Source organism: Schistocerca gregaria, chromosome X (assembly GCF_023897955.1).
Source record: "Schistocerca gregaria isolate iqSchGreg1 chromosome X, iqSchGreg1.2, whole genome shotgun sequence".
NCBI lineage: Eukaryota > Metazoa > Arthropoda > Insecta > Orthoptera > Acrididae > Schistocerca > Schistocerca gregaria.
In genome coordinates this window covers 291712448-291735008 of record NC_064931.1, presented here as the reverse complement: position 1 = coordinate 291735008, position 22561 = coordinate 291712448, and the positions used below count along the sequence as shown (strand labels likewise).

Genomic DNA, 22561 nt, shown 5'->3' with positions numbered 1-22561 from the left:
CACATCCTTAATCATTCTCTCTCTCTCATCAACAACTGGGCGCAATGTTAAACACTAAACTTTCTGTTTTCCTACTGCTAAGGCATGACGAGTATAGGAACGCTCCTGTAACCCCGACAGCAATTGGTTATGTTTCTATTTAAACAGTTTTATCTAGTGTATCGATGCAGAAATGTAAGAAATGTTGAATATTTAGGAGCACAACGTTTCGATCTGGTGCATTCTGTCCTGTATACTATACGTTTCAGGGATTGGTTTCTTGTACATTAGCGTCTTTGTGGACGATAGTCATTAGTTACCTGACTATAAAAATCCTAAAACCGAATCATAATAAATAAATTTTGGTAGGAAAACTGCAGTTTGTGTCCTTTTCTCTCTTAAAAATGCTAAAAAGTACTTCGGGTGTAGAAAATAGTCCGTTAAAATATTTGCCACAGCCGCGCGGAGTGGCCGCACTGTTTGAGGCGTCATGTCACGGACTGCACGGCCCCTCCCGCCGGAGGTTCGAGTCCTCCCTCGGGCACGGGTGTGTGTATTGTTCTTAGCATAAGTTAGATTAAGTAGTGTTGTAAGTCTAGGGACCGATGACCTAAGCAGTTTGGTCCCTTAGGAAGTCACACATTTGAACATATTTACCACACAACTGCGCCGATGGAATAATTTAAAATTGATTGTTCTTCGTTTTCCATTTTGATGATAGGCGTGCCACACATAATAATAAGGTGCTCCTCTGGAGGTTTTCACAGGCGCCTAGAATGGACAGTTCCTGCGACATTACATAACTTTCTCTCGGACAACGAAACGCGCTCACTTTCGTCTGTGGTGCGCAGCAGCGAGTAAATGTTCCACTTTCCTGCGGGGTAGGTTGTCATATAACGCTCTCTCTCTCTCTCTTTCTCTCTCTCTCTCTCTCTGAAGTGCATGAAGTGTCCACCTTCATATCTCACCGGGAAGCAGCTGGCAGAGTAGTCCAAAAAGTAAAGCACATACGACCTAAATGTCGTGTTACGATATACACTGAAGAGCCAAAGAAACTGGCACACCTTCCTACTATCGTGTAGGGTCCCCACGAGCACGTTGAAGTGCCGCAACACGACGTGGCACAGATTCGACGAATGTCTGAAGTAGTTCTGTAGGTAATTGACACCATGAGCATAAATGCGTAAGAGTACGAGGGGTGGAGATCTCTTCTGAACAGCACGTTATAAGGCATCTCAGACATGCTCAATACTGTTTATGCCTGGGAAGTCTGGCGGCCAGCGGAAGTGTTTAAACTCAAAAGAGTATTCCTGGAGTCACTCCTTAGCAATACTGGACGTGTGGGACCCCGCATTGTCCTTCTGGAATTGCCCAAGTTCGTCGGAATGGACATGAATGGATGCAGGTGATCAGACAAGACGCTTACGTACGTGTCACTTGTCAGAGTCGTATCTAGACGTATCAGGGGTACCATATCACTCCAACTGAACACTTAAATCCTAAAACTAAGGACATACGTACGCAGTCCACACAGTCCAGCGTGTTATCGTTGTGCTTATTCGCCTGTTTAAGGTATTATTGACATGTATGCAAAGCTTCCATCTGGGTCGGAATACCATGTAGCAACAGATGGAATGTCCTTTTTATATCTAATCGCCTCATCTCATATCAACACAATGTTATAATCCGTCGTCCTAATCAGTTGTGGCGAGAAAATTTGACGTTTCATCATTAATATTTAAATTTGGGTTCTGTGTTCACTGCGGCGTTCTAAGTCACCCGAGACGTGTCGTGATTCAGTTTCATTTTCTGAAGAGTGACGAAAAGACCAGTTCGAGTCTGATTTTGAATGGCCTTATAGATTCACAGCCTCCGCCTTAACCTCCCGCACTAGTGCAATTTCGATTAAAAATTCAAACTGTAGTTACTTTTTCAGTAAGGAAACCAGAATCAGATGTTATTTGTATTTTACTGCTACCATCCACATTTTTTTTATGCCTACAGATACTACATAAGGATTTCTCAGTTGCAATGTGATAAATTAAACATAAAATAAATAAGTGTGACTGGTAGCAGAAAATTCAAATATCTATTTCACGCAGTCACGGTTCTGCATAGCTACAATAAATGACAGTAAGTTAGATGGAGCTCTCGATGACTTAAAAATCGACGAAGCTTAGACCCCAAACATAATTAATAGTTGTTCATGGTATGGTCGTACCGTAAAATCACATGGGAAGTTATACCTTGCATGTAAAATGATCAGTGGGGTAATATGCGACCAGCATTTATTCTTTTGTAACCAACTTGTTATACACGCACCCCTTTGCTGGACGCCTAGAAGATCTTAACAGTAGGTATGCAAGTTGAGAAAATATCACATCGGTAGGCGTCTCACGGTACCGTCGAATTCTAGTATATTACTATTAGGTGGCAGAAGTGGGATAAAAAAAAAGTCACGCGGCCGTGATTACTTCTGCTCAACAAGTCCCATGAACGTACAACCCTTTGTGGTAGCATACAGCTTCAACGTTTTGGGTTCTATCGACATTTCTAAACGCCTGTATAGTTGCGCGTGCTTGGGGAAGGCGTGCCGGACTCGGATCGACGAGGACTGGTTGTGGTTTTTAAGTGATTTTCCACATTCATCTGGAAGAATACTGGGCCGGTGCCCACGTCCCGCTTCAGTTACGTGATTTGAAAACATTTAGGGAAATTTTCGCAAACTTTCTGGTGAATAACATTAGACGCAGACAGATGGAGTAAACAATTTCCGTTTTTGCGGGCCAAGGAGCAGCAACAAGAAGGGCATCGGGCCAACCTCTATCATTAATAAGGTAATTTACGATAATTAACATGACGAACCCGTGTAAGTTAGCTGCAGGATAAAGGTAAAAGAAGAAGACTAAAGATAAAAATTTACAATATGTGTTCGTCCTGTAAAATAACATTATTTTCTCATATTTTTTCGGAATTCGAGGCATTGAAGAATAAAAAAGAGATAAATGAAGAGAAGTAGATGGAAAGCAATAAACTAGAGCACTATATTTTATACTGAAGTTTACTCTAAAGGATTATTGAAACCAGGATTCTGTGTATGGAGGCTCGTTTAGTGTCTCACTCCGTGTGCTATATGAACAGCTTTGCAGATGGCAAACTGTTTCAGCAAACTTGAAAACAGTATTTTGTTTCCATATGAAAGATGCGTAGGCGGTCCAGTACGGAAGAACTTGTCTGTCTCGTGGCAACAGTTAGATCTGTGAGTACGTGCAGCGACATGTATAACGCGAGAGCTGTGGGCTGCTGAAAGGGATCGCGACGAGTACTGAATCAACTGCTCCCATTTCATAATCGGTCTCTTCCAGGCTGCAGAATTATATACTGCCCAGACTTTCGTGCCACAACATAAAGGGCCGAGAAAATAAGAATTGTTCGCCAGAAAGTGCCATCAATATTGCCAAGTGCAGTGTGTTGTTCGCTGTAGCGTAGCTGGCTAGCGACGTGCGGGTCCTCGGTTCAAATCCCACCTCCTACTATTAATTATGCTTCGATGTTTCTGGAGGGTCTTGGCACTTAATTATTTATGAAATACTGTAATTTGCCAGAACATTCTGTATAAGAACGAACAGGAACACCTTCTGGGGAGAGACAGATCAGCTCGGCGTGTACTTTATACGTGCTTAATAAACTTTCTTTCTGTGTGAAATGTTAGTTCCTGTTGATGATCCTGCTCTCGTAACTATTACCTGATTCCGGATTCTGTATGACAATATACATCTTTAATTTGTGATCGAATGAAATTACGCCGATAAGCCAAACAATTATGACCAGCTGTTTAATAGCGTGTTGCTTCACATTGGGAACGTAATACAGCAGTGACTCTGCGTGATAGGGATTCGACAAGGCCTTGGTAGTTTTCTGGGCGCATGCGGCGTTAGATCTCTACGCACAGGTCACGTAAGTTACAAGCTGATTGTTTGAGGGCGCGGAGCTAGCGCTCAGTAGTGTCCCAGATGTGTTCCATCGGGCTCCGATCAAGCAGATTTGGAGGCCAAGACATCATAGTGATTTTACTATAATGCGCCTCAAACCACTGTAGTACGATCCTGGCTTTGTGACACGGCCATTGTCTTACTGGAAGATGTTATCACCCTCCGGGAAGACATCAGTCATGATTAGTTGCAGGTGGTCCGCAATAAAGTTCACTTAGTCCACTGCTGCCATGGTGTGTCCAATTACAGCCACAGGTCCCACGGAAGTTCAGGTGAATACCCCCACATCATAATGCTTTCTCGACCGGCCTGCGCCCGTGGTGCAGTGCTTGTTTCGAGCAGCCGTTTGCCTGAATGACGGTATATTCGAACACTATCATCGACCTGGTGTAATAAAACACGTGATTCGTCCGACCAGGTGACACGTTTCCATTGATCCACGGTCAAATCTCGATGATCCCACCCCACTAAAATCGTAACTGAGGATGTCTTCGAGTGAACATAGGAACACTTAGGAGACATCAGCTGCGGAACACCTAACCTGATTAACAGCACGGGCAAGCCTAAAGCCTCCATGCCTTGTGATGAGGCGTGGACGCCCAACACTTTGTCGCCTACTCGTGGTTTGACCGACCTTCAACCACTTTCCGCAGATGTTCTCGACAGCAGCACGCGAACAGCCGACCAGCTTCGCTGTTTGAGAAATGTTCGTTCCCAGGCGTTGGGCCATAACAGTCTACCCTTTGTGGTTCAAATGGCTCTGAGCACTATGGGACATAACTTATGAGGTCATCAGTCCCCTAGAACTTAGAACTACTTAAACCTAACTAACCTAAGGACATCACACACATCCATGCCCGAGGCAGGATTCGAACCTGCGACCGTAGCGGTCGCGCATTCCAGACTGTAGCGCCTAGAACCGCTCGGCCACGCCGGCCGGCCTTAACCTTTGTCAAAGTCGCTTAAGTGAGATTTCCCCGTTAGAATGATTCCCCATTCGTCTCTGCTCCGCTTTTGTACTTTCCTCACTGTGCCACATGCCCAGAAAATTGTTGTGAATTTGGAATATGCGAACAGTACATTTATTTATTTACATTACAATTCTATCAGTTGAACTTTATCTGATCTCAAATTCTGTTTTTCTCGTGACTGCCTGTCCATTTCAGCCACAGATCTATACTGAACGCAACATGCCTTTTGCAACGTAAGGATGATTAGAATAACATCTGTATCGGACTGAAGCCTAAATCGTGCCACGGAGACTATACTGTACAGTGCGAAATGTTATCATAATTACTGTTGCAAACGATTCTTTCGCAGCCCCTAGCAGATTCAGATAAGTCCTTCGTTGCTCAGCCTCAAAGACCTTCCTATTACTACATTTACATGGGATTCCCAAAACTGGATTCCGTTTCTGTTTGGTCATGTTAATACTACAATATCGGTTCCGGAAATCCCGTTGTAGCTAACGAATTTCCACGTCCACAAACGATTTTCTCTTCCATGCAAAGGCACGACCGTTTTTTAAACGTGTTACTTAAAAAAAATCGGCTAATCTGGATGGAGTGAGTTTTGGTGCAGTGAAGAAGTAGAGATGTTACACTGAGCGTGTAATTTAAATGGAGAGAAACAGCCATTGTGGTGAGCGAACCAGAAACCAGAACGGCTGATTTCCAGACGCCGCATTTGGCCAGTCAGTGAAGCCTTAACATGTGAACACGACACCGATAAATGGTTTCCGAAATTCGGTTTCCATATTCCGGAAGCTGTGTTTTACGTAAATGTAGTGTGCGGAAGACCTGCTAAACACTTCACCTAAACTTATGTCCGGACGCAGATAAAGGCGAGGAAACTAGCAGATTTAGATAATTTAGAGTCAGCGTTTGACGTGGTAGTGCTAGGCCCCTCAATGAGCGACCGGAACAGGTATTTTTTAAAAGGAAGGCCGGTAGCGCGGCTGGGCGCGGAGGTAACCGGTCGGTACGCGCGGCGCGCCGTGCCGTGCCGTCCGCCGGAGTCTTCCGGCCGAGCGAGCGCCGGTGGTGGGGGCGGACGGGCTGGGGGTAGGGGAAGCATTCCTGTACGTTATCTGGTGCTGGCGCTCGCGGTCGCCGGATCCCGTTGCCGTGACCGTCATGTCCTCATTGTCAAACAACGGAACGAACCGCGCGCACCTGTGCCCGCTCAGCTGGAAGCCTTATCGACAGTCTTCTCTTTTGTAAGAAACACGCGTCATTTGACTTTTCTTTAGATTTTGAGTCTCTCACGCATACAGTGTAAATAACAACTGAAATCCTAATCTTAAAGTCCGTCAATTCTCTCTTCAAGAGCGTATTTATTCGCTAAAGTACTTTTCGAAGCACAGCTTCATCTTCAGTATATTAGCTGATCATTGCAGGACCTTCGGAAAAATCGAATTCGTGGATTTTGTTGCTTTTTGTTGAAAATGATATCGCTGTTGGATATCGTTATCGTATTTTTTACACTCGTATATATGCATACAAAATTTTAAAAGACTAGTGCAAAGAGCACGAGGAAGATACACTATCTCATCAAATGTACCCAGACACGTACTAGTGGACATTAATATCGGACGTGTCCACGCTTCGCCTTTATGAAGGCTCGGACTGTAGTGGCGACTCTATCAGTGAGGTCTCTGAATGCCTGTGGAGGGATGAGCCGAAACGAGAGAAGTTGGTGACGTTGGACGATAGGGTCTGGAGCTAAGTCGACATTCTGATACATCCCAAAGGTGTTCCATTGGGCCGGCCGTTGTGGCCGAGCGGTTCTAGGCCCTTCAGTCTGGAACCGCGCTGCTGTTATGGTCGCAGGTTCGAACCCTGCCTCGGGCATGAATGTGTGTGATGTCCTTCGGTTAGTTAGGTTTAAGTGGTTCTAAATTCTAGGGGACTGATGACCTCAGAAGATAAGTCCCATAGTGCTCAGAGCCATTTGAACCATGTTTTTGTTTCATTGGGTTTATGAACGGGGCTCTGGGTACGCTAGTCCATTTCAGAAACATTATTGTCCACAAACCATTGCCTAACAGATGCTGCTTTATGACAGCGTGCACTGTCATCCTGATACAGTCAGTCATCGTCCCCGGACTGTTCCACTACTGTATGCAGTACAAAATGCCGTAAAATGTGTTCATAACTTCCGCATTTAGCGTTTTCTTAAGCGCAATAAAAGGAGCACAATCTAACCAGAAAAATACCTCCATGCTGTGACAACACCTCCTCGCTATTTTACTGTCGGCACCACACATGATGGCTGGCAATGTACTCCAGGCAATCTCTTTCATCGGATTGCTAAAGGGTATAACGTGATTCATCACTCAAGTCACTTACTTCAGATAACGTTTGAATAGTAAAAATTGCAGCATTAAGTCTTTGAACAAGATCCTGAACGTGGGCTTTCCACGACAGTTGACTATCTGTCCGAACACCTAGAAATTTGAACTGTTCAGTTTCACTAATGATATGCCCATTCTGTATCTGAAGTAAGTGATCGCTCGACACGAAAATTAGTGTACTTCCCTTATTTTCATTTGCTTATGTCGTATGGTATTATATTTTGGAGTAACTCGTCCCATTTTGAAAGGCTATTTTTGGCTCAGAAACGGGCAGCTCGGGCAATAAGTGGTGTAGGTTCGCGAACCTCTTGTCAACCCCTGTTCACTAGTCTGGGTATTTTGACGCTGGCCTCTCAATATATATATTCTTTACTGTCGTTTCTTGTTAAAGATATTAGTTTATTTCCAGAAATTAGCAGCTTTCACTCAGTTAATATTCGTCAGAAACCCAATCTGCATTTGAATCGTGCTTCCTTAACTCATGTGTAGAAAGGTGTGCAGTAGACAGCTGCATCCATTTTCAATGAGCTAACTTCTGTAATGGTCCAACTTCTGGAGCAATATTTCGTGATCATCACAATCAAACGCCTTAGTTAAATCAAAAAATTGCTCAGCGTTCCAAACCTTTTGTTTAATCCAACCAGTACCTCACAGAGAAAAGAGAATATAGCATTTTCAGTTGTTAAACGACTTCTAAAGCCGAATAGCAAATTATGCGATATAAAATGACCAATTATCCTTACATACACAGCTTTTTCAATAACTTTAGCAAACACTGATGGTGTAGAAATAGGTCTATAATCGTCTACATTATCCCTTTCTCCCTTTTTATAATGCGGCTTTACTACTGAGTACATCTCTTGCCATAATTAGAATTCCACCGCTGTAACCTGTGCGGGTACTTAGCGTAGTTTATTAGATCACTTGCGGTACGCGTCCGGATTTTATGTAGGGCAAACTGGAAGATCTTACAGTGTCAGGTACAAGAAACATTTATTCGGAAAAAGAGGCACTAATGTACATAATGCCACTTCTGCTGATCATTTGTTAATTTCTGGTCACAAGTCGAAAAGTATTGAAGAAATTTCCATTTTACTTAGGGAAGAGAAAGGTTAGAGGGTCGACGTACTCGAAGAGCTGTAGATTTTGAAGCATATTTCTAAGAACAATGGCCTCATCCTCAATAAACAGTCACAATTACGTAACTAATTATGGCTTTAATCCACTACTCGCAAAATTTTGATTTCTTTATTTTTTACTATGTTTTCCTGCCTCTAGTTCCGAAACATCTGTTTCTTACAACCTCATATTGATACGTACTACTAAAGTTTCGTTCATGTGGATGTTTTTTGGACTGTGCAGCTGTTTGTATAAATATTCTACAATATTCTGGACTTCATGTCATGGGCATTTCTGTAAAGCCTAATAGATAGCTCTCAGTTGTACTTCATTTGCTTGACTATTTTGTTCTTTCAAAGATTCGTTAAGCTCTCATCCTTTGAATTTTGTTGTTTCATAATTAAGAGGTATTTAATTCGATTACATCTTTATTAAATGAAACAACAAATCCACTGTTACCAGTCACCGTTTTATTTATTTCCACGACTCGTTTCGAAGGTTTAAACCTCCACCATCGGGTGGATTTACATTAGTAAGAATTACATTTGTGTGTTACGATTTTTGGAGGAACTTGTGGCACTGCCTTCAGTGGTCACAGGTTCCTTTTGCTGATTTCTGACGCCATCCATATTTGTTTACAAATGTGGCAGTATACATGTGATCTGTTACGACAGCAAAAGGAACCTGTGACCACTGAAGGCAGTGTCACAAGTTCCTCCAAAAATCGTAACACACAAATGTAAATGTAAATCCACCCAATATTTGAGGTTTAAACCTTCGAAACGCGTCGTGGGAATAAATAAAACGGTGACTGGTAACAGTGAACTTGTTGTTTCATTTAATGTCAGTAACACTCACGGTAAAGCCTAACCTAAAAATGTTCGATTACATCTGTTATAATGTCTCAAACGTCCGCACCCGAAAGACGCACAACTTGTCCTGGTTATGTTATTTCTCCTTCGGTGGTGTAGTTTTACTGGAGCTAAACATCATATTACTTACGAGACTCTTTCATTTTCGACTATGCTCTGGAAATAAAATGTCCAATCTCTCTTGTTTTCTCTCATTAGATAGTTACTGATTCGAGTGACGGTATACAAGGACAGATACGTAATAGAAACACTTATATTCAATTGCTGAATCAACCGAAAACAGCGAAAGAGTATAGTTTACAACAATTACCAAAAACAAAAATGTACTGTATTGAATTATCGGGTGCACTGCAAAAGACAAACAGCGACATTAACAACAACGTCTACTGTTATGTAAGTAAAGTAATGGTTGTGAAACTTGCAAGGGCGAGGAAAACAGAAGATACAGCTTTCTAAACATATTTATCTAAATCCTTTAATCATCTCTTGTGGATGAACTGACCAAATGTGTATCCAGAATCTGTTATATGCCTTTCATATATCAGTAGCTTTCCATATTTTTTCAGATGTGAAACGTTACTAGATCACTATCCGTCGAATTATTTGTTCCAATGAAGTAAAATGGCGATATCTGAATGGCTGAACAACTCTTTTTGTCCAGTTTTGTGTAATAACTCTGATCTGCCGCAGCTGTTGTCGTGTTTAGGAAAGAAAACAGACTCAAGGGAACGAAAATAAGGGGTGTGGTGATAATCAATTTTACTTTAATTGCCAAAGAACATGACTACTTACAACTCCGGTACTAGAGGAACGCACAAATGGCTCACTGATACACCTGTTATCTTCAGTCGACTTTTGTCCACAGAAATTCTTCAGATGGGACTGCGACTCTTTCTTACATACCCTAGAGGCCTTGAGGAATTTCTCTTCGCTAAGAAATTCTATTAGGTCTGGAATATCGGTGGAGGCAGATAATTATTTCCATACTGTGTTTATGGCGGCATAGACACTTATGGCTCTGTACGTGCAGTTCTCAGTCATCGACGCTGTCGTAATAACACTAACAGTAGCTCTCCGCGACTGTTAATATTTTGTTAATCCCTTGGATGGAGCTTAATTCGGCATCATCTCAGATAATTAAGAGCTGCAATTGTAGTCTAAGAGCCAACTTAATGTTGGTAGTGGAATCTCAGTTTATGTTCACCTGCAGCAGTAATGAATCCAGCGAGATGAATGCCACTGTATTTTGGTAAACACAACGTATAACTTGGCCGGAAGGTCTCTGGTCTTGGTGACGAAGATTAGAGTATAAGTGGTCGTCGCCTCATGGCAACTTGAGTTATCGGTGGCCTGGGACTCCTTGTGAGCGAGAAGAAGTAACAGCACAGCACTTGTCTTGCAGTGGGAAACTTGTGCGTTTCAATTTCAATTTGATTTTCTGAGAACTGTCCTTAAGCGTTTGGAAACTAGCTTTGTCTGAGCGCATGTATCATCAAAAGTTGACGACCTCATGCTGATGAATGGTTTTACAGATGCACTGTGGCTATTTAATATATAAAAATATGGTGGAATTGTCTAATGGCGGCCGGAGTGGCCGAGCGGTTCTAGGCGCTAAAGTCCGGAACAGCGCTACCGCTACGGTTGCAGGTTCGAATTCTGCCTCGGGCATGGATGTGAGTGATGTCCTTAGGTTAGTTAGGTTTAAGTAGTTGAAAGTTCTAGGGGACTGATGACCTGAGAAGTTAAGTCCCATGGTGCTCAGAGCCATTTGAACCATTTGAATTGTCTAATACAAATGCAATTCTATTATATGATAACGGGTCGCCTGCAGCCGTTTTAACTGCGACACGGAAGGACACTACATATTGAAGAAGCGAATGTCTACTTTCGCTTGCAGACCCTGAGCTGCCTACTGCGCCTCGCACCTAACCATTAGCATCATCAGCATTTCACCTTATTTCTGCTAGAAAAACTCCGCATCTCCGAGCCGTATCAAATTCGGAATTCACCTAAAACAGCAGTCAAAAACAGTCTCCCATAATCTCGACGCTTTTAAAATATTAAATCCATCTTCCCTTCCTTCCTCCGCTGGTCGCAGCCAATACGAAAGCTGAAATAACACTGGGTGGCTGACACTCCGCATCACCCTCGCTGCATAAGAGCATCGCCCTGAAAATCGACCATTGCATAACGGAGTGCACACCCGTTCCAATCCTCCCACAAAGAAAAATTCTTTGGCAGTACTGGGCATTGAACATTGTTCTTCCATGAGACAGTTAACTACGGTGGCGGGTAGAAGCTACACCAACAATACAGGAGTCATGGACACCCATCCTGAAAAGTTTACACCACTCAGCGGCTTGCGAAGCCGTAAACGTGTCACAGTTTCTTCTACCAGTTAGGCACAAAATAAACGACACAGCTTGCATTACTAGAGGACTATTTGCCCTGTTCTATTAGTGCGCAACTGTTTTGCCACCTTTACTGTGTCTTTTTACTTACTTTATATTTATTTGCCGGCATGGTGGCTCATCTTGTTCGGTCAGAGGGCTAACTGCCCTCTGTAGTAAAAAGAATGAGTAACCGGATCAACGATGAACTTGAACAGGTGTCATGCGACGTCCGCCTCGAACACATGCAACGACGAATAACGAAAAAAAAGAGATAAACAGAAACAGTGATTAGCATGGCTGTCCCTCATGTAGAGGGGCCTGGTTCGATTCTCGGTACTGCCAGCAATGTTGACAGAAGGACTGAAACGGGTTTATTCAGCTTCGAGGTGCCAACTGAAGAACTACTTGACAGAGTAGTAGCGGCTCCATGGGACGAAACACAACGGTTAGACGAGCGGTATGCATCATACCGATCCAATGCAGCCCAGCTGGGGCAGCCAAGACCGGTGGGCGGAGTTTAGTTGGTTTAATTTTTATGTGTAACATGCACCACAGAAGCAGGTGAACGACGCGTTTCACAGTTGCTATCGTTACTATTACAATACATAAATAAAACTGTTTCCTTTTTTTATATGCAATTATCTGAACAGCCCCGAAACCCACCACCTCATTACACTACTTACCTATTTAAAAAGTAGAAAAATAATTAATGAAAAGAAACTTATCTAGAGAAGAAGAAAATATAGGAGAAAAGGAGATTGTGAGATTAACAAAAACAACGTACTACTTAACTAGAGACAAACATTAAAAATAACGAAAAGATTTTGCCAGCTATAGTAAAATATAGTAAGAAAATTAAAGAGACGATAGTAAGCTTAAGTAGGAATTATTCATTATGCTGTTATTGTTTTATCAAGTTGTTCAAATGTGTGTGAAATCTTATGGGACTTAACAGCTAAGGTCATCAGTCCCTAAGCTTACAAACTACTTGACGTAAATTACCCTAAGGACAAACACACACACCCATGCCCAAGGGAGGACTCGAACCTCCGCCGGGACCAGCTGCACAGTCCATGACTGCAGCGCATAAGGCCGCTCGGCTAATCCCGCACGGCTATTGTTTTATCTGCACACGATAAAAGGCAGTCTACTGATCACAGCCAGTCAAAAACATGAAGTCCAGTGTCAATCCTAGATTGACTGTCAACATCTGTTAGAATGATGAAGTCTACATCATTCGAATCCGACGCCGAGTTTCAGTCTCGATAAATGTAGCCTCTTTCATTCTACAGCTGTTGACTGTTAGTGTAGGATTAACACTGGTCTTCAGGTTTTTGGCACGTAGGATGTGGCTGTGGTTCTCTCCTTTGTCCCCACGACAGATCCTGTTGGTGGCCGAGGTGATCTATGGAAAAAAAAAAGAAGGTAGAGCAACAGACTCCACTCCTGGAGGTTCCGGGTTCAATCCTGGATAGGAGTGCGGATTTTACTCCTTCTAGTCCCTCCAGGATGGCCCCAGGTCCATTGGGCCTGCTATCAAATCAGCACCATGGATCTTTCCCTGGGGTAAAAGGCGCCGGGGTGATGAATCCACCACCCTACCCCTCAGTGAAGGAAGGCTGCACTCTGCCTGCAGTCAGGCCAGTAGCCCAGTCACTGGTTTGCGCCACAGACTTCAGCTTGCCTTTTATCTTTAGAGACCCTGTAGATGTGGCGTGCTGTCATCCTTTCTTCTGCTGGAGTGGGCACGAAGCCGGTTCAAAATGGTTCAAATGGCTCTAAGCAGTATGAGACTTAACATCTGAGGTCATCAGTCCCCTAGACGTAGAACTACTTAAACCTAACTAACCTAAGGACATCACATACATCCATGCCCAAGGCAGGATTCGAACCTGTGACCGTAGCAGCAGCGCGGTTCCGGACTGAAGCTCCTAGAGCCGCTCGGTTACAGCGGGCGACTACGAAACAGAAACCACTGGTACTCATCAGGAACAAAGGAGTTAGATTACTGATGCTGACGTCAAACATCATTTCCGTACACTGTCTCATCTGACGCAGGGTTTACAATGATGCAGTCCTGACTGACATTACCGAGCTTCTTGTTCACTTCCTCTCTCCTGGAAAATGTGTCTCATAGTCTAATCAAAACAGCACGTGCTTCCCTGTCACATGTAATAACATATAAACTACGGCCTCTTAAATAGTCTTATCTCTGCATCCAGTGTAAGTCTTTGATCGAAGCGCTCTGCCACTACATGTTCCCGTTTTTCCATAACTGATTCTGTCAGTGCTTCTTATATTGAATCTATTGAGGTAATTAGGAAAAGTCTGTGTTACCTCTGTATCTAGGTGATCCCCTTGTAAGGAATTAAGTGATTCGTTTTCGTACCTGACCTTAAGGTGCGATTCCAGTGCGGCGGCTGAGATGATGATCTGTCGACCAGTCGAGCCATAATATCCGCTCGCGATCGAGAGCGTTGTCATTGCAGTTCGCCTCGATCTGACAGTTTTGCTGCTCAAAATGGATGATTCACAACTCATCGAGCTAGTGCGAAAACATCCAATTTGATACAGCTCTGAACACCATCAATATAATAATGCTAGTGTCAGGGACACTGTGTCGATGGATATTCCAGGATTGCTGAAAGTACTATGTGGTTACAATATTTCATTGACTATAACAACTTAATGATAATTTATTAATGTGAAAACATGAAGAATAAGCACAGTTTACTTTCATTCCTGTCGGTCTGTTTTGCTTGTCATCAGACATCTCTCACTTATTTTAATCAACAGTTCTACTGCTAATATTAACCAGGGCTAACCAAAGAGCTCTCGAATGACGTGGAAAGTACCTCATTCCTGCTTTTTTGTTTTTTGAAGGAAGGAGAAGTTGCCTCAGTATCTCGATGGGAAGAAGTTATTACCCAGTCAGCAAAATAATTTCTACTTCATGGGCTATCATTTATCGAAAATATATTTTCAGTATCATGAACCAGTTACGAAATATTAATGTAGTCTACGTTACATGAACCACCATGTGCACTGTTTGTGTGTTGACGACTTCTATATGCGCACACATATTTATGTTTCACACACGTATCTGCATAACACGTACCCCAATAAACTGACAGAGAGATTGCCAACAAGATAACCTTAAGAATGAGTGTGTCTAAGCGGAGAAAGATATTTTGGAAGCTCAGGATAAGTTCTTTCACACGGAGCAGATGACTGGATTGTAGGCAACACACATGGCAAACAAATGATGTAGAGTGCCTACGCCCTGCCGCCTCTCAGGGGCTTAGTCAGTTATAAAAGACACCTAGCGTCGCCGGGAAGAGTCAGCCAACATTTTGTCTGCAACAGAAGTTGTTCCCTATGACGTGATCTATCATCCGCAGACGTTTGATGCAAAGACTTTGAAACATCATGTATATTTACAGTCTTGTGTTCAGAACGAAAATTTAGCTTTTCCAGCCCCACGGCCCTCCCCCCCCCCCCCCCCCCCCCCCCCCCATAATCAAGACCTTTATTATTATAAGGACAATTATTGTAGAGAGATGTTTAGCTATCAAACATATTTTAAGAGCTAATCAAGAAAAGGTAATGTTTACAAACACACACACACACACATGTGCACAATCAGAATGAGCTGTGTGAAAGGGCCGTTTTTGGGAACACTTCTCAGAAACTCACTTTTAGATATGTCATACAAAAACTGAGATCTCCTTCTGCAATAATTCTGGAAAGCCTACGAAATACAATTACTGGATGAAAATTTGTCAAATGGCCATCAGTGGCACTTGTGGCTTAAGTCATTACCGGAACAGCAGTTCGCTATCATATTAACATTCACTGAAAAGTGCGGAGTATTTCTCGTTGTACTTGAAGGCACTCGTACAAGGTACGCGAGATGCTTTTCATGCTTCGTTTTGTATAGAGCATTTATTGAATATGCGGTCATTATTGAATTCCAGTGAGCGACTAGTTGAGTAAATTCAGAACAAAGTTCCTTGAGTGATTCTGTGTTGTTTTGTGCAAACCTCGTTGGAATGTACGTCTCAAACATCACTGAGAACACGAAAAGACGAATTCATTGCCGTGTTAAGCAAATCTGTGCATAAGGGTACTGCAGACTTTTTTTTGTTTTTATTATTTCTTCGATAAAAAATTTCTTTTGGTTACTCGAGATCCGTTTGTTTTTGCAAGACGTTTTGGGAATGGATCATACGACTTTCCTAGAAATAAGTGCCAAATATGTACAGGAGGAAAGAACCCCCGGCCTACCATAAAAGGCAACCAGAGAGACAATGTGACCGTGAGCAGTGAGCAGTGTGCACAGGGAGTGTCTGCCTCCGGCCGGAAATTTGACGACGCTACTTGGGTACGGGAGGAAGACGCGGAAGTCAAAGCTGTGTCCTACACTTCCTGCAGAAAGGCTACCGTCGCATTCCAATACCACAGTATTTTCGTTTAAGCTCAACTGATACACTGTTGAATCCACTGTAATAATTTCGTCTATTACTGACGTTTTATTAAATTAACATTTCTCATATGGAGTACCCCATGTAACAATACGGAACGTTTCGGAACAAAGAAGTAAAACTAAACCACTCTGATTTCGTTACTTCGCATTTTCCCTAAATCACGGCATGTTAGTTTTGAATCGTACACAGCTCACTATGCCCTCGTCGTTCCCAGAAATGACGTAAAAGGCGAAGTTAAAAATTGAGAAAAAAAATCTTCGGCTCTTTCCAAATCATTTATAATATGTTCTGGCGCTTGTTACGCTTCCTATATGCATATTTCAAACGGAAGCGAAGATGGGGTGTGCAAATAACAAGTGAAAACCACACCAAGACTACTCGGTGAACCACAACTTAATTAATTTCCGACAAGAACTTTTCCAAGACTCTAAAATATAATTGTCCTCTTATCTTATGGATGGTTACCATACTTTTTTGTAATATTTCGATTTAATTTGACCTTAAAGAGTTTCGCAATCGCAATGTGCAACTTGTGATAGCAGATTACAGGCTCAGGAGGGAAGCTAGGAGCAGCGAAACTAGTAAGAGCGCAAAACTGCTCAAAAGTTGATGTTTCGAGGTTGTTAACTGACAAATATCGGCAACAGATATCGAGAGAGGATTTCTAGTTTCTTAAAGTTGTCGCACTTCATTATGATGGATAATAGAAATGCCGGCCGTGGTGGCCGAGCGGTTCTAGGCGCCTCAGTCTGGAACCGCGTGACCGCTACGGTCGCAGGTTCGAATCCTGCCTCAGGCATGGATGTGTGTGATGTCCTTAGGTTAGCTAGGTTTAAGTATTTCTAAGTTCTAGGGGACTGATGACCTCAGCTGTTAAGTCCCATTGTGCTCAGAGCCATTTAAACCATTTGATAATAGAAATTAAGAGAGAGTGACTTCTGCCGTACTGAGTGTAGGTTACTCGTTGTCAACAAATGCAACTGAAGCGCAGATAGCGTTAAACAAAGGCGTTGCTGGATGAGCCCGTCGCCATTGCCGTTTCAGCGCACCTATGTCTCTGCTAAGGATCCTCTTCGAAATCGAAGTGATATTGCTTCGAAAACGGGTAGACGGACGAGTTTTCCACGACAGGCAGACGAAATTTCATTGCGTTCCCTATACAGTGTGACAGTGTGATCCAATCCTACAGTCTTAAACCCATAAAGACGAGGGAGGATCCCAAAATCAACATTTGGGATTAACAGACAATGATTGGAAATGAATACTGCTGACAGTACGTGACTTAGTGTTTTTCATAGTTGAGGCTTATTTCAACTGTGATGACGTTATGAGGTGCTACAATAGACACGTTCGGTGTGATAAAATACCGCAGTCTCATATCATCAGCAGTGAACCTTTATGAATTTGTCGCATGGAATTATACACGATCAGTTAACAGAACCTTATTTGCTGCCATCAATTTGAATGGAGCGCTTTACCTGGTGCTCCACGGCCAGCGAAATCATCGAAGTTAACTCCAAATGTTTATTTCCCGTGGGACTACATGCGGTCATTGGTGAATAAAACTCAAGTACAGACTGGTCCTAGCTGCCTCCGTCATTCTACTGTTTGGATATTCGAGAGAGTACCGCAAAATTCTATATATGCATTGAAATTGGAGGTATTTACTCCGAACAGTAGCTATTGCGTTGGGTTTACGTAATCACTACAAAGTGTAAGTTGTTTATGTAAACAAGAAGAAAACAGCAGCTAAGTATTCATTTTTGACTGTTAGTTCGTAATCTCAAAGAAATTTCTCTGTCATCCATGTAAGGTTTGTTACATCTCCCCAGCGAACAATACTAACCTGCGTCATAAATTCCATTCAACGTTCATGTTCGTATGCTGGAAGAAAGAAACTGATGCCATTTTCGTGACGAGTGACGCAGATCCTGTGCAGTAGCTCTCTGTATTACACTGACTGATGTTGCTTGTATTTCTTTTCTGAAAACTGCAAATATTGATGTAGAAATACTGAAGGCTTAAAACAAATACGCTTACATGTATACATGCGCTATTTCTGCAACAGCCACGAAAGCCAAAGTTGTACGGAAGGCTACTGTCAAAAGATAACTGCCGGTGGAGACATCTGTTTCAATTTCAAGTCTTAAGGAGAACGACAGCGAAGAGTTACGATAGAAGCCGTAATTTTTAGACCTGCAGTAATTTCGTACAACCGAGCCCATCGGTGCAATACTGGGCGATTAAACAGGAAAAGCTGGGTTGGAATTTGAGACCGGGAAATTTGATTTAAATCTCGGACGATTTTCGAAAGTCACTCTAAGAAAGCCCTGAAATTCTTCCTTAAATTTGGCTACAGCTGATATCTTCCGCACATTCTGTCATACTGGGATACTGACGCATTGCGAAGCAGAAAAAAACACGTCTGTAGTTGTTTCTACTTAATTAGCTCGTAAATGGAGTTTTGCCCCATGAAGAAGGCATCAATAAACTACGAGTACCGTTGTACAGTCGGTATATCACCACATATTTTGGCTAGAAAAGCTCCTGTCATATAAGGCTTACTTTTTACTAGATTTTCTTCGCTCTTCTAGGTCTTATTCCAGTGTCTTACCCAATGCGATCTCAGAAAAAAGAAGTAAGAGGTAACACCACTCTGCGTACTCGACCAAAGCCTCTCTAGTTTTACGGCCTGGTAGATTGCTATAGCGTGGCCTGTAATAAAATCTCTGCGAGGCGCCTTCTCCGCATGAACGCCGCTCTTCAGCTGACCTCACGAGTTTCAGGGAACACCGTTACTGACCGCCTTCCTTGCAGCAGAAAAATCCAGAGCAGAGCCCAGTGTCAAACGCGATTCCCCTACCTCGCAAAAAGGCCACTCTGTCATTGCGAAATACTGAGTCCTGTAGGTAAATTAACCAGAGCGCTGAAATGTAACGCCGGTAGTTTGTTAAAGTCAGTTTCAGGAAGTGATCATGTCGCAAAACCCTGTACTTCAAATAAAGACTCTTATCGAGATTTTAGCGTCGCATTTTTACTACAATGAATGCATAAGACACATGTTACTTTCGGGAAAAAAGTGTGTATTTTAACACAGCCAAATCCTTCTAGAATCTATAACCTGTCAGCAATGGGCACATTTGCAGCAAAAATCAATACAAAGCAAAGTATGTATGAAGAAATAAGCATTATTACTTAATTATTTGTACTACAAGCTTAAGTTGAAACAAGTTATTTTGAAACTTCAGCTTCCAGTCAGTTTAAACTGTGAGCTGAGATGGGACTCGAACTCGGAAGCTCGCGTTTCGCGGACAATGCTCCTGTCGACAAAATTACCCACGTTCGACTGACGACCTGCTCCCGCAACTTTACTTCTGACATTTTTTCTCCCCTACTTCACAATCTTCGCAAAAGTTCTCCCTTAATTATTTCTGTTATCTGGTGAGTGTGCATCGCGGCTATATACAAGAAGTGTCGTACATTTGCTCGGTTTGAGTCCCATTCGGCTATTCTGACCGATGCTTGCAGTAACTTCGCCGTCTGTGAAGCACCAGGGAGGTCGAAACCTCGACCAGCGAGATGGCTGGCAGAACCCCTTTTGACCGTCATAAATTTCTCCAGGTGAGTTATTCGTCGTGTGTTGCTGTCTCCTTCGATTCTCCCCTCAGTCCTCGACCATTCTGAGGTAGCTTCCCTCCAAAAGTTAAAAAGAAGTCTTACAAAAGAGAGCAAAAAAAAACCGAGCACATTTAATGACACTGCCGTAGATGGGAAATTAAACACCAACAATTCCATAGACTGGAAGTGCTTCTAACAATTTATATTCCGACGGTAGATACGATCCAGATCTGGAGTACCTCCACCAGCTGCAGAGTAAACAGTTCTGGATTGTTGTTTCCTACAGACTACATATTAAGATCTCGAGGCACTTCCTAGAATACAGATAAGGTGAACAAAAACGTATAAAAAAGCACCTAGGATGCCGCTGGCGAACTATTCATCTGACTACCGACAGCATTACACGAAGAAACGTGGCGCTATTAGCAAGGCCCCGCAACATTAACCTGGATAAGATCACACTCTGATACGTGGGGAACCAGTTGGTCTGGCGATGAAAGCGTTCTGAACTTTTAATATACTGAACGGTCTGCAGGTTCACTGAACTTTAACGCTACAGTCCTCCTGAGAACATCCTGTGTAATGCATTCTTTTTTAGAGAAACGAAATTCATTTGTAATTTTTCCTCAAACTGCAGCGAATTACCAGTTTACTAACATTAATAGTTCCGAAAATTTCTAGGGCACGAAAGTTGTATGATTTATGTCACGAATGACTATTGCAACATTGTCAGTTACATTAACGACAAGAAAAAAAAAGACACGGATACAGCACTCGCATCGTTTCAGTATACCGTGGATTTAAAATTTATTTTATGTCGAAATCTGTCCTTTGTTGAGCCTATGTAACTTCGTAGCAAGGTTCGACTTAAACCAATATATACTCTAAATTGTCGAAAGAAACTATAGTATAACATTTCCAATGTAGAGATGGCTGTATTGGCACATTCCGGAAGCCAATTAAACAAAAGTTTGCTCTAAAATACTACCCACCTTGGTTCAAATGGCTCTGAGCACTATGGGACTTAACTTCTGAGGTCATCAGTCCCCTATAGCTTAGAACTACTTAAACCTAACTAACCTTAGGACATCACACACATCCATGACCGAGGCGGGATTCGAACCTGCGACCGTAGCAGTCGCGCGGTTCCGGACTGAAGCGTCTAGAACCGCTCGGTCACCGCGACCGGCTACCCACCTTGGTTTGCGTGTAATTTCAGTCATAACAAATACGGCGTCGGAAAGTATGCTACTGAGAATTAAGAATTACGAAAGTTGATACCAAAGAATAAAAATTCGTATTCAAACGCGCACGCGCTAAAACGTAACAGTTAAGGCAGAGAAAGAAGAACATAGTATGGTGATAATTTTCCGTGCTGCTGCGCGAAACTACGAAGGAAGAGATTTGCGTCCAGAAAATTTTGGAAGTATTTTCTGCTACGCTACTTTATCAGTTTCAGAATACTCCTTGATTAAAGCCGCTAGCTTCGGAAGCTAAAGCGGAACTTTTAAATAAACATTGATGCCAACAAATCACTATCACAGAAACTAGAGTTACTATCTGCAGCACTACATTTCGGACACAGACAATGGTAACACGTAGAGGCAAAATTTTTATTTGATCCCTTTACCTTCTTTCTGTCGTTTACTGCCTACACCACGAATCACGATTTATGTATTTTGAGACCGAGGAAATGCAGAGTCTTCGTCGTTGCTCCTCTATGACAAGCGGGACCAATATTATAAACTGTTGAATGTGATGAAATATTAGATCGAGGACGATCAAAGCATTTTATATCACATGGACCACTGTAAAACAACTGCACAAATAAAATCTCTAATGTAAAAGAAAATACTACGTTTTACAATCTTCACGCTAATTTGGTGTTTTACCGGACTGGTATTGTACTGACACCAGTATCTCGCAACAATTAAATATCAAGTTTAAAATTTCTCGAAGTGATGCGGAAGTGCTTCGGTCTCTCTAGGAATATCCGAAGCGCTTCGCTGCAAAAAGTGGGAGGCCGAGACAAGAGAGAACGTAAACTTTCGTGTTCTTTTACAGGGATTCTTTAACGTTAAAACACGCACGAAATGGAATGAATAGTAGTGGCGAACTACACGTAGGTGTATGTACCGAATCTACGTGTCGAAGGTAACGGTTGTTATAAAGATGGAGTGTGTTACGGTGAGCGCCTGAGCACGTACCTGTAGGCGAGGCTGAGGAGCAGACGTGCGGTAGCGGCGCACTGCACTTGGCAAACTGGCAGTGGGTCTGGCGGCGCCACAGTTTTATAAGTGTGGTGGCCAACGGTGTCTGCAGGTGAGGCGCGCCGCCATTGGCCGCGGCTGCGGCGGCCGCGTCATGGTCACTGCTCCCTGCTGCCGCCGCTGCTGCTCCATTGTTGGCTGGGAGTGGGAGGCGGTGGGCGAGATGCAGCTCCATCCTGCGTCTTTCATCTCATTGTTTACTCCATTAATACTGCCTCTTCCGAAAAGAACATTCCTAGTACAAACACTAGGATGTGTCAATGAAAACAGAATGTAATACACAATACGTCTGCAAGTTTGATTAGCCCTGCTACAAGTCCGGAAAAAATACAGTTTTCAAAAAATTAAAATGCGCTACCATTTCTGGAAACTACGTTACAGAGAAAGGTACATGTGACATGAACTTTACATCACAAGCTGCATTTGTAGATTTAGACATAACTTGTGACAATGTTTTTTATTGACGTTGATCATTC

The 22561-nt window shown here is 42.7% G+C and overlaps 1 protein-coding gene across 1 annotated transcript in view; it reads right to left on the bottom strand.

The window, feature by feature from the left end:
- The window catches only part of LOC126298810 (uncharacterized), a 118779-nt gene extending 96674 nt beyond the window's left edge, over positions 1–22105 (bottom strand). The window contains exon 1 of the mRNA XM_049990275.1: positions 22023–22105. The gene's annotated coding sequence lies outside the window, so the exon portion shown is untranslated. The remainder of the gene's footprint in view (positions 1–22022) is intronic.
- Positions 22106–22561: the final 456 nt, after the last annotated feature.